The sequence below is a fragment of the Podarcis muralis genome, chromosome 1, assembly GCF_964188315.1.
Source record: "Podarcis muralis chromosome 1, rPodMur119.hap1.1, whole genome shotgun sequence".
Classification (NCBI taxonomy): domain Eukaryota; kingdom Metazoa; phylum Chordata; class Lepidosauria; order Squamata; family Lacertidae; genus Podarcis; species Podarcis muralis.
The window spans coordinates 94,573,765-94,587,610 of record NC_135655.1 but is presented as its reverse complement, the minus strand read 5'-3'; the positions used below and the strand labels follow the sequence as shown (position 1 = coordinate 94,587,610).

Here is a 13,846-nt window from a genome sequence, read left to right as displayed (position 1 = left end):
GGTGAGGTTCTTTTGTTTGTGTTTTGTTCCTTGTTGCCAATTAAAAAGTTGGAATTTGGCACATTCAGAGATACAAGAAATATTTTCAGCATGAAGTTCATATATGGCTTTCAGCATGAATGCATCACTATCATCCAGCCACCATTCATTTCTGCTTCACAAATCATTAAAACTGAGACATTGTAAGGACTCAAGCAGCATTGCTCTAAACTTCAAGCAGTGTTGCTCTATTCAGCTTTGCTGTTTGTCGCTGCAGGAAAGTAGAAGCTGTGGTCTGTGCCCTTGTCATTTCTGGCAATGGCTCCCCATTTTGTGACCAGTATTAAACAATTGCCTGTCATAAGCACACAGACTTCTGATGGAGAAGACTATATTATTGTCATTCTGTTTATCCTAACGAAGAGCTGCGAGAAACAGGCTTGTAGCCAAGATAGGGCTTGCTGGGACCAACTCATCTCTCATATGGCCAAAAGTCCCCCCCCCCCCACCTGCCTGTTTGGCTGTCATTTAAAAAATGTGGTTCCTGTGCAGCTGGTAGAGATTTGCTAGTATGCAATAGAGGCAAAGCTGCAAGGTAGCAGTGGATGCTGACATGTGATCAGAAAGCTGATCCTAGGAATTGCGCAACATGAACCAATAAGAGAAAGGATAGAGCATGACAAACTGCAAAGGAGCTTCAAAGCTTTTTCTTTCTTTCTTTCAGCATAGCCTGGAAAAGTTGCAGCCTCTGTCTCCTTGCATAGTGCCCCCAGAGGGGTTAAACATTTGCCACTGCTTTCCTGGTGGGAGAAATCTTTTGGCATTGATGTTGTGGGTGTGGTGGTCATCTTGCAGTAAGGCAAAAGGAACAGAGTACCATTTTATAGGTTGGATTGTCAAGAATTTTTTTTAAAAAAATGAATAGGACTTTGGGGAGTAACGTGGGATAATTTGTTCCTATAACCACTTTTTAGATAAGGGCAGTCTTTTTTTTTATCAGTCTTTTAACAATCATATTTTCTCGATCTGGAGCACAGATTAGTTGGCTTTCCATAATTTCTCTCTTATTTTCTTTTTCTTTTGGAGACTTGAAAATAAGCATTGTGATGAATGTCTTTATTGCATTTGCACCATACCCTTTCCACTTTGTGCTGCATATTTGAGGTTTTACTCTCCATGCCCTCCAAACAACAACATGGGCATCTGGTTAGCTGCTGTGAGAATAGGATGCTAGACTAGATGTACCACTGGCCTGATCTAGCATTATTTTCTTGCGGTCTTATGTTTGTGAAGCGGGTTACGCTAAAAGACAGAGACTTGCCAACAAGCCCACTACTGAGTTTGATTGCTTAATGGGATTTTAAGCCCAGGACTCTTGGCTTTCCAGCATTCTAACTATTGCACAAGGGAAGGACCATAGCCTAGTGATAAGAGCATCTGCTATGCATGCAGAAGGTCCCAGATTCAATTCCCAGTATCTCCAGGTAGGGATGCCCGAAACCATGGAGAGTTGCATCCAGTCATTGTAGAGGATACTGAGCTAAATGGACCAGCTGACAGTGCTCAAAGGACTTAGCTGTATAAATAAGACAATTTTTAGATGTGCATGCCCCAAACAATGCTTAATTTCTACCAAAAAGCTATTCTGGATCTTTTCCTTTCTGATCTGGTAGCCTTTAATCACTGGGGTTAAAACCAACCCTAAATGGTTAGACAGACCAGCTGTCTACTCCAACTTTAAGATGGCACACTCCCCACTTTCCTGAGTGGAAAGAAGAGATACCAGGATTGGATTCCATTTGAAGGGAGAGCACTGGAGGCTTATGGTGTTTTTGCAATAGTTACTTGAAAATGTATAAGGTACAATTCAACATTATGCTATTAGAACGTTCAGACTTCATAGTGAGGTCAGGGGAGATCTAGGTTAGTAACCTAGAGCAGTGGCCCTGCATGTGTGTGAAAGTGAAACTTTTGAAAGCAAACTTAAAAAAACATCCTTTCATCAAAACCTTTTTACAAACACATATCATTACTGTAGCAAGCTCTGGAAAGGTTCACATTTTTCCTCTCAAATTTGTTAGGTTTGCCTTTTGCCCTGGATGCTTCACTCTGAATGAGGATCCCATGAGGATCTGCAATTTGATATAATATACTGAGTGACTCACAACATCAGTGGAGACTCATCTTTTTCTTTTGTTAGAGTTCCACCCCTGAACTGTCTGCTAATATTCACTCTGATTAGAGAAGCATCAATCAACCATCCCTTGCTATTAACCAGCAATCTGTCTGCCAATATGCTCAATAAGATAGATATGAAGTGCTGTTGTGATTCAGCTGTGCACTGCACTTATTAGAGAGAGGTCTGTGCTTTTGAGCGGGGATCACGATGTACAATTCAACAACGTGCAGATCACAAAATTCTTGCAATGTGAGCTATTGATTCAGAGCAGCATTGTGAAAATTGCATAATCACTTTATGTGAGCATGTTCCAATAATGAGTGATGCTACTGGGCTCATCAGTCAGCTGCAGGGTGTCTCTGTCAAGGCCAGCACTGAGGACAAATATTCTATTACACAATAAATAGGCCAGTGCTGCTGAATGTCATTAATCACACATACTTCATAATGGTTTATATTGTCAGCATTTAGAATGTGAGAGAAATGGATGGTGATTGTATATATAAAAAATGATAATTGTGGGGAGGTGGGATGCTTAGAGCTGAGTCTGGATTGGATTGCTGAATTGGATTACATGTCGAGCCACCCTTAAAGGCAATCTGGAAGCTTTAATTGTACTGAACTCAGCTTCTAGAATTTTGACAGGTATAGTCAGACCACGCTGTATCCTACTTTTTTTTGGAAATGTCTGCCTATCTGCTTCTCAGCCAAACATAAGTCAGCGTTTATCCTTTAAAGCGCTGCAGGTACCAAATACCTGGAGGAGTCTCTTTTCCCTGTCTTCCCTTCTGCCTTCCTGTGTCTTAAGATCTTCTGCAGAGGGTCAGCTCCAAGTAGTCTCTCATGCACAAGGGAGATGGCTGCTGTGGTGCCCCAACCTTGGAATTCTGTCCCCAATACATGCCTGGCTTCTCAGTGCTTTGACCAGGCATTTCAGCATTTTAGATCGTTGTTGTTCGTTCTGTGAGTCTCTTTGTTTTAGCACTTTATCCTCCAGCAAACAAGGGGCATTCACACATTACATTCAATGAGTGTACAATCTTGTCTCCCTGTGTACACAAATAGTTGAGTTGGTGACTCATACAGTTATTCACATGTAATATCCAGTCAGTTTACAGGCTGTGTACCTATGCACACTATAGCTGAGTTGCACAAATCAACATGTGTACACTTGTCCACATACGTAAACGGTAAAGGTAAAGGGACCCCTGACCATTAGGTCCAGTCGTGGCCGGCTCTGGGGTTGCGGCGCTCATCTCGCTTTATTGGCCGAGGGAGCCAGCGTACAGCTTCCAGGTCATGTGGCCAGCAGGACTAAGCCACTTCTGGCGAACCAGAGCAGCGCACGAAAATGCCATTTACCATTCCGCCGGAGCGGTACCTATTTATCTACTTGCACTTTGATGTGCTTTCAAACTACTAGGTTGGCAGGAGCAGGGACCGAGCAACAGGAGCTCACCCCATTGCAGGGATTCGAACTGCCGAACTTCTGATCGGCAAGTCCTAGGCTCTGTGGTTTAACCCATAGCACCACCCGCGTCCCTTGTCCACATATGTAGAGACAGCTTATACATTAGTTCAGAGTAATGTGTGAACAAGCCTAAGGAGGGCTACAAAGAAGGGAACATCGATGTGTTCTCCATTGCATGATTGTCTTAATTTGAGTGAACAGATGCCTGATGTGAACTAAAGCGCTTAGCTAATTTTTCCTTTTGTTGGAAAGTTCCAAAGGACCACATTTAGGGCCTGATATAATTAGCATTTTTCAAGCTTTTTCTCCTTCTTCAAATGATTCCATTTAAAAGCCATAGCTTTAAGGCAAATAATGAAACAAAGGCTTTGTTCCACTTAGATTAGATTTACTGAACATGTTTTCTAACCCTTCAATCTAGGCTTCAATTTTTTCTGACCCACCTTCAACCTCAACCTGTAGTGTGGGAACCATTTTAAATTCTTCCTCCAACCTAATATGTCCCTGCCTGTTCTATTCTCTGTAAAGTATATGTCTCTCTTTGTTTTTACTTCTTTCCTTTTCTTTCTGCTCTTTCAGTTTGACATGTCCCTGGAAAAAACCCCTCTTAAAATGAGAAATTAAAAAGGAAAACACTAGTAGCCCTGCACCAGATGTTGGGAGCACAATCAACTTGTAGGTTCCACAACGAAGATAGACATTCATTATTATGGACTTCTTCTGCAGCAATCTCTTTTTCTTATACCATCAACTGAAACAGTCCATATGTATAATATTATATGGGTTGTAGTCTAAAGCCAATTTAGCTTTTTGCTTTAACAATTAAAATAAATCAATATGGTTTTGCCTCTGAAGACTATTTTTACAACACTTTGGACACATAATAGGTTGTGATAATTTGTCATTTTGAGCACTGGGCATAGGTGCCCTCCTCTTTTTGTTGTTGTTGCTTCCCTTGATATTCTTCTGCTGGTTGTCTTAATCCCCATTCAGGTATATACTCCAGTCTTTATGCTTGATGCCTTCTCCAGAATGCAGATCATTCATGGTTCCATGCTATGGGGAATTCTTAGCATGTACAACTATATGCACAAAGGCTTCCTCCCTATAGACATACACACTGTATATGCAGACTTTGGAAGATAAGTACTGCTTATTCAATACAGGTGTGCAGAATGCACAGATAGAGCTAATGTATTTCCGGAAACCAGGGGTGGGAAACCTGTGGTCCTTCTGATGCTGTTGAGCTGCCCTCAGCCATTGGTTAAGGATGATGGGAGTTATACTTCAACAACAACAGAAGAGCCTCAAGTTCTCCATCCCTGTCATTAGCAATGCTGAAGTAGCTCACCATTGATTGTGTAAGATCCAGTTTTTGATCAGGATTTGATAGGTGGTGTTTCCTTATAAAAACACAATAATCTATGAATGAGCATTCTTTATGTTACTGTTTTGCATCCTGCCCTCCCTCCAAGTTGTTCATGGCAGTATATAAGATTCTATCCATTTCTATCTGCACAGTGAGCCCATGTCTAGTTTGAGAGGCAGTGAATGGTTTCATGTAACCTAGTAAGTTTTTGGGTGTTAAGGATAGATTTGAACTTCAGTCTGTTCAGTCTAACCACTGCACCACGCAGAATATATGTCATTTGCTTATGCCGAAAGAACAAGAGCCTTATCTTTGAACATTGCTCTGCTAAATAATGAAATAATCAGTAATGAGTTACTAATGTTTTGGCAGAGTAAAACTCTGTACAGTGATCGGCTTTATTACTGGCAGAGGAAGGAAGTTGCTTGTAATCTAAATAGTTAAATTTAATTACAGTAAGATCAATGTGTTGTGTTTTTTAAAAAAATGGTGCAAGTTAATAAAGTAATAAGGCACAGCATATTTCAGACTGCCATTTTCTGCATATTTGTAGCCTTCTTAAAGGAAAATGAGTCAGAATAAATTTGCAAAACTGCATGACATTTATTTACTGAGAAGTTTTACAGAGTGTGGTTTCAGCTTTTTAAAAATTACTGCATATGAAACATGCTTGCAAAATAAAAATGGTGGATTTTTTAAAAAAAGTTTCAGATACTTTAGATATAACAAGTTTCAGAAAATATAATAATAATGGCTTCCATTAAAATATCCAATAAAACATGGAAATAACATGTTTCAAATACCCTTTCTTGTTTATCACCTATGCTGTTTAACTACATAAAGAATCACTTTAAACACTGATAGAATTTTACTTATATAATTTAATGTATTCATGAGTGATATTTCCATACTGCACCACCAGCCAAATACTCTCAGCAGTTTATTACAAAACATGCAAATGTAATAAAAACCTTAAAACAATATCAATGTGCGATGGAAACCAACACAAAGCATCGTAAATCCAGCAAGGGGGAAGTGATTGGTTTCTGAAACCCTGGAGAGCCACTGCCAGTCATGGTAGACAATACTGGGCCAGATGGGCCATTGGTCTGACTCAGTATAAAGTAGCTTCATATAAGTTGAATCCAGCTAAATCATTGTACATGCAGAGTGACTTCAGCAAGCACAACAGAGCTCTCCTCACCCTGCACTGCTGCCAAATGTGCTACACAGGGTTTGAGTAACTCCCAGAACAGATTTCAGGCCCTAGGGAGTAGGAGAGGGGAGGGAAGTCCCATTGTACTAGCAGAAGTAATTCTGCACATGCAATGATTGCAGCTCTAAGCTTCTGATTGGCTGCATCATTTGTATGATTTACAATACTGTCCATAAGGTAATGTCTTAAGCTCCAATAGGTGTTAGCTTGCATGTGCCTCCCATCCTACAGAAATGCTCACACTTTGTGTTTAGCTTGGTACAGTGGTACCTCAGGTTACATACGCTTCAGGTTACATACGCTTCAGGTTACAGACTCCGCTAACCCAGAAATCGTGCTTCAGGTTAAGAACTTTGCTTCAGGATGAGAACAGAAATCGTGCTCCGGCGGCATCGGCAGCAGGAGGCCCCATTAGCTAAAGTGGTGCTTCAGGTTAAGAACAGTTTCAGGTTAAGTACGGACCTCCAGAACGAATTAAGTACTTAACCTGAGGTACCACTGTATTTCCTATTCACCTGTTCTGCTAGTAGCTGTCATTCTTCCCACAATGCTCATGGGATGATCCATGCCACAAGGTAGAATTGTTCCAAGTGGAGTATTATGGGAGGACATGCTGAAGCACCATGTTTGTTGCTTGTAGCCCCCCAAAATAGGTTTGTTTTACAATAAAATAAAAATAGTAAATAAATTAATAAGTCTTCTACCGGTTACTAGTGAATTCTGATCCTGAAGCATGTGAATAATTCAAGCATCCCCAGAAATTTGCAAAGCGGATTTTGGCATTCTCTCTCACTGTTCTTCAACATAATATTTGAACCAAGAAGTTTTCTTTGGGTTCAGTGGCAACTCAGTTGTCCATTTTCATCTAGCACAGATTCAGATGCATTGACTGGATGCAAGTCTCATTTGTATTTTCTATATTAAGTGTAATTTATTGGTTGTTTATTTTTTACTCTCCTTATAACTTACATGAAACATAAAGTGGATACATGAGGGAGGAAGAGCCCTATGGGTAGAGAGGGAAGGATCAAACTGACTACATATTCTGTGGATGAGAAATGTCACTCATCTGCAAGTTGCCCAGCACATCAAGCATATGTCTTTCTATGAGTAATCCAAATAGCCTGATCAACATTCAGTGATGCCTACAGCAAGCTGAGAGTTCATAAACATACAGCAAAATCAGCTCTCTGTTGGGTTGAGTTAAACCCCCTCCAGTGTCTTAAGACATTTAGCAGTCAGCAGGACACTTAGCATCCATTCCTGATGATCAGATTTCATAAGATCAGGATGGGTGCCATCAAGAGTATCTGCCCAACATATATTGCATTATCAAGCACAAAATTGAAAATATATCCACCCCAAGTGAAGTTACCACCAAAGATTGCTACCCTGAGCCTATGTTATGGCTATATTTTCCAGAATTTGAGATAAGTTGTTTCTACGAAGAGATGCAACATGAAGAGGATGCATGAAGAGGATGCACACACCCATACTATAGGAGAGGGGCATGTTGAATTTCAGACCTTCACACACAGAAGGGAATCTTCATAGGCTTAAATGGATCCCCTTTCCCTTCTGGCTGTTGGCTACATGTGAGTAATGCTAGCATTGATGCCAGCAGCATCTCCCCAAAAGTTACAGTGTGATGAAGCTGAATCATTTAGTAAGCACTCTTAGACATTATGGCAGGAAAGGGGAAAGCTCTCCATGGGGATGCCATTCCTGGCAGCATTCCTGTGGTTGGTTTGCCATGCAGCCCAGTCTAAAGTTCCACAAAATTAAATATTTGTGTCATAAGCTGTTATTTGTCTCATTCCATACTTTGGGGGGGGGGGGGAGCTTTGGTTGTAAACACATTGCCAGACTTAGCACAGCACTACAGGCATCGCTCTGTCCTACCACAGTTAAATGTGAAATGTAGTTAGTTTGAGAAAGTATTAACAATGGGGGCTTTTAAAAAAATAACAAGGAATAAATAAATCCAGCCCACGTGTTACACAGAATGTCTTTAAGTGAGAGAAGACAGTTGACATGATGAAACTGTTCTCTTGTTTTGTGAACCATCTGAACAATTGTTTGTGGACCTCTGTTCCAAACAATTTGTTAAAAAATAGATGTGTCATGTTGCTGAAAGCTAATGCATAACAGGCCACAGACAACAACTGGGAGGCTCATAATAAGGTTTCCTACGGCATGCTGATTTGTGAGCCTCACATACTGTTTTGATAGCTTTGAACGCTAAGTAGAAAGAATAGAAGAACCACACACAGGAGGAAACCAAAGGCAGTTACTGTGTACCACTTGGCTCTCATGAGGATTGGCAGCAGTTAGACATAGAGTAATCAAGAGTGATCGTAGGAACATAGGGAGCTTTGTTCCACTGAATCAGACCATTAGTCCATCTTCCTCGGTATTGTCTACACTGAGTGGCAGCAGCTATCCAAGATTCCAGAGGACAACCATAGCTGGAGAGCCAGCCAAACCTGGTAGAAGGCATTTCTCAGCCGTGGATGCCACCTGAGCCTCCTTTGACACAGACAGTTCAAAGAGTACTCCTAGAATAGAAAAAAAAATGTTGCTTGTATCTCACTCATCTTCACAAGAACTCAGCTGATCATGCAGTTTAAGCAAGCAGTGGAGTCCTAAAGGCCTTATAGTTTACAATGCATATTACATTACAAAGCAAAAGGTTATAAGGGGCCCCACAGAGCACAAAACACAGGAGCTTGCAATAGGGATCTCTGATTACACCAGGGCTTCCAGTGATGCGTACGGAAAACCAAAATGCATAGATCCTATTTTTACTTAATGCTGAATGTGTGGAAGTTGGAAGGAGGCACAAAGTCAATGAACACAACCCCTCAGTGTTTACACTCTAGGCATTCCCAACATCTGAGAAGAGGGTTAATGTCAGTGTGCTGGATATAGAGATGCTTGAATCACTTGACCTTAACTGCTAGACTAGTTATCCACCTAGACTCAGTTTCCCACCAGCTTTTACAGTTCCTGAATGATTGAGCACAAATGCAATTCTTGCCTGGGAAAAACATATCAGAAATACATTTTGAAATAAGGATTGATTAAAAATAAAATAAAGGTTTTCAGATAAAATGTGTTTTTTAAAATACCATTTCTATAATGTATTTCAGTGTAATTTTTTTTGGTGCACGTTAATATAAACCTTACAGATTAATGAAGAAATTGTCTGGAACAGATTTTAAAGTGAACAGGTGTTACAGGCTGGAAGTGTTACAGGCTGGAAGTGGACTGATTTTCCAGTCCCTAAGTTAGAAAACACAACTTTGAATAACCAAGAATGTAGTCCTTTTTATTTATTTATTTTACTTCTTAAAACATTTATATCCAGCCCTTCCATGTGCAAAAGCTTCCTTCAGGGAGGTTCACAACATTTAAAATTATGATTTCTTAAAACAACAATATAAAACAATAAGCTGAGGAGAGACATGAGCAGCAGTTAAAAACAAACATAAAAACATTATCTGCCACAGACAATGAAAGCTCATGGAAATAACATGGACTTTAGTAAGTGACAATAGCATAATAGCTCACACTGTGTTATACTGATAAAGCAGTTTTTAAAATATGTTTTAATCTCCACAATGAAGGAAATACAAATGAAAAGCTGACTCTGTGCTGAATTGCAGTGAACTCTCTAAAGATCCAGGAAATGGCTGGGGATTTAGAGGAAAATAATTTCACAGAGCCCAAGACATTGTGAATAAGGTGTTTTCTTATAGAAGCATTTCAGTGGAAGAATTCTGCTTTCCAAAATAGTGTTCGGCAATGCAAAATGTCTTCTTAATATGCATGTTCCTTCCCAGAGGCTGGGAGTATGTAGTGGTTTCAGATGAACCCCAAACTGAAGCAGGGTACTTCAAAGGGTTTGGGGCCTTATGCAAAGCAAATCAGGATCTGTGTGAAAACACCCCAAGTTGAATTGGGGATCATTGAAGAGCTTTGTGGTGCCTTATCTACTTAGATGCCAAAAACAACAAAACTAAAAACATGTCTGCAATAAGTGAAAGCCAAGTCTCTAGCTTCATTATATAAGGAAAATGTGGTGTGTGCATGTGCATAGAGCAAATACCAGAATGGGAAGAGGGAGACCTGTGTTGTGACTGACATGACAAACTTGAAAGTAGATAGAATGGTTTTATCCAATCCTGGCGATTCAGGTGAGGCAAGAAGAAGAAGAAGAAGAGTTTGGATTTGATATCCCGCCTTTCACTCCCTTTGAGGAGTTTCAAAGCGGCTAACATTCTCCTTTCCCTTCCTCCCCCACAACAAACACTCTGTGAGGTGAGTGGGGCTGAGAGACTTCAGAGAAGTGTGACTAGCCCAAGGTCACCCAGCAGCTGCATGTGAAGGAGCGGAGACGCGAACCCGGTTCCCCAGATTACGAGACTACCGCTCTTAACCACTACACCACACTGGCAAGTGAATGTATTTTCGTTCTGAACCCATTTACCTATAATTTGGCATGCTGTATTCCCTGTGGAGGGGTTAGTATGTCTGCAAATTCCACACACTTCTGTCAAACGGTGAAAGTTACATGCTTTTTTTAAATTTCCCAAGCATGAATTAAAGGCAGGATGTATAGAATAATGTGTCATTTCCCCCCAAAGCAGACTTGCATGATGTTTGGGGCGCTGTGGTGGCCACAAAATGCAAAAAGTGGCCATGCTACCAACCTAGCTCCTGTTACTTACTTTCCCCCAGAATTGTTGAAAACAACACAACATCCAAAGTTAGAAAAAAAGAAAAGAATGCATTCTGTACTTGTTTCACAAATTGTAATTTTACTTAAGGTATGCAGGCAACCAACACAGAAACATTGTTTCATTAACAATAGATAAGTTGAAAAAGGGATAGGAATGGAATTTAAACACATTATGATTACTAAGAAGTGAACAACAGAGAGCTTTGCGAAGTTACAGGCATTTGCACACAGCAAACTGTGGTAAATGGTTTCTGGTGTTAACGGAGTAATTACAAGAGTGAAGTTTGACCAGCTTGCAGCCCTTTCAATGTCAATGAATGGGGAAGAGCCATTTTACACAAGCAACACTTATTTCTGAGTAAATATGCATAGGGTGGTGTACAGAGGATTCTAGGTGCCAAATCATATTCACGTTTATATGCAGCTGAAGGCTACATTTGACCAGCAATGGGCTGTGCAGACAGAACAGAAACTTGCTCCCCATCCATAGAAATCTTTTCTGTTCATTTTCTCTTGCGATATGAACCTAATTTGGTGAGAAAAGATGGTGGTGTCATTATTGTAATGATGTGTAGGGTGAGTGTCTCCTTTGCCTGCCTGCCTTCCCTGAACACCTAGGCACACTTGCACTGCCTTACAATGGATAGGAAAGAAAAACCAGTTGATCAACAACAGCTGTTGTAGAAGATAGATTTCCTGTTCTAATGATGTTGCTCAGATTATTAATTTATTTAATAGAATTCCAAAGGAATTCATCTGTTAGCTGTCAGGATTCCACAGGGCCCGTAGCTTGCTGTAGGCTACTAGCATGCTGGTTGCCTGTTAACAACATCCAAGGGGGCCAGCTGACAAATAGCTTTGTTTATTTGTGTTTGGATTATAGGGTTTAATCTATTACTTGGTTGAAGGGATCCAATATTCTGCTACTGCTACACATTCTTTAAAGATTCATTGCTGTCATGATTTTCTTTGTTAGCTTTTTTCAGTTCAAGTTCTTAAATACCCCGTCTCAATATGTGTCATGGACCGGCTGGATTAAGAGGAATGGTGGGAGCCACCAGCTAGGGACCCCCAAGGGGAAGAAGGCTCAGAGCCTAGGGGATTGGTGATGGGATGGTGATGAGTGGTCAGAGGTGCTATAAAGTGCTATATAAAGTGCTATAAAGAGTGGCTTCTGGTGAAGGTGGTGCCAAGTGATACCTTGGAATAAGACATTGCACACAGAACCAGTTTGGAAGAAACTACCCATTTCTCTTGCCTGCTGTGGGGCAGAACTAAAGTCCTGCTGCCTGCAGCAGATGGCAGAAGAGAAGTTAACGGAAAACACTCACAAAGCCACAGGCTGGGAACTTTGAGACTGCAGAACTTTTAAAAAGGCATCATTGCTGAGTAAACAGCTGACCCACTCAAATACTTGTTAAACCAGATTAAGAGAATGTGAATGAAGGGGGAGGGAGAATCTAAGGATGACATCAAGGAGCTTATATGCCACCTGTTTTGCTAAGTAAATATTTTAAGTGCTTGCATGGAACAACAGGGAATTAATAGACATAGACTAGTGTGAAATTTTCTTTGCAGTGGATCAGCTTTATGGAAAGTATTTAACTAAAAAGCTCCTATAGTTACCGGTATCCCTTTATTTTTTCTTATAAATGGATGTTTGGTTCAAATGCCATTTTCTTTGTTTTTCAGAAAACATTGTAGTGGTCAGCAGAGTGGTGCTGTCTGTCACTTTTACTCTGGTATACTTGCAAGCTAATGCCTTAAAAATGGTTTGGGGATTGCAAAGATAAAATTAAATTCAAAATGATGCTTCCTTGGACAGCTGTTCTATTAAGCTTTGTGGTACATTTAGAGTAATTTGTTCTCAACTCTCTTGATTGCTGCCTGCAACTTGGTGACTGTTGCGTCACCACACCAATTGCATTCAATCCCTCAGTCCTTTTCATTAAAGCTTTCAAATTTTCACCTCCGAGAGTTGAAAGTGTTGCTACTATGTATCTTATGAGAGAATGAAAAGAGTAATTTTGTATTATCTGTAACTCAACTTCTGTTGGTAAGTGCACTATAGATTCCTTGGACAGCTGCTGACTGTTCCATGCAACAAGGCAGAGCAGGCTGCTCCACGCAACATAATTTAGTGAGCTGGATGAAGGCAGATGCTGATGTCTGTTGTACAGCAAAACTTTTTAATGTCAAGTGGGTGGTGCCATTTGGGACACGAAACTATATTGAAGCAGACTTGTTCCTCCATGGTCTTCTAACGATAAGAAAAGTAGAGTTGAAGTCCTTCCATTAATAACACTCTGGATCCAGCCCAATGTCAAATAATAAACAAGCAATATTTAATTTGGATGTTAGCTACAGTAAACATAAAACACTCAACTCATTCAAAAAATCAGGCTGAGGTACATGGAGAAACTGCTGCTAAGTAAAATAATAAGCAGGGGGCTTTTAAGGACACTTGGAAACATGCCTTAGGGTTTCCCAAGATCATCCTGCTGGTCAACTCTTCTAAAATACAATTACTCTACCTACCAGATAGGTGTAAGTCCTACCAAGATATTCTGTTGGCATTATTGAAGTTTGGATAATTTTGATGATGAACATGCTTATGCTTGTGATAGTGGTGGTGGCTTCCATTTATATATTCTGTACATGAGAATACATGGGATACGATAGTAAGACCATTTCTGATGAAGCCTTCCCTAGACCCAGGAGATCTTAATAACTTCAGATCTGTAGCAAATGTCCCCTTTCTGGGCATGGCCATAGAGAGGATCATTGCCAATCAAATCCAGATACTCTTGACGACACAGATTTTCTAGATCCATTTCAATCAGGTTTCAGGCCTCGTTTTGGTACAGAAACTGCCTTGGTCGCCCTGT

General features: G+C 40.4%; 1 protein-coding gene across 1 annotated transcript in view; it reads left to right on the top strand.

Annotated features, from left to right (window-relative positions):
• Positions 1 to 13,846, top strand: part of DPP10 (dipeptidyl peptidase like 10) — a 513,191-nt gene that overhangs the window by 201,570 nt on the left and 297,775 nt on the right. The window lies entirely within an intron of this gene.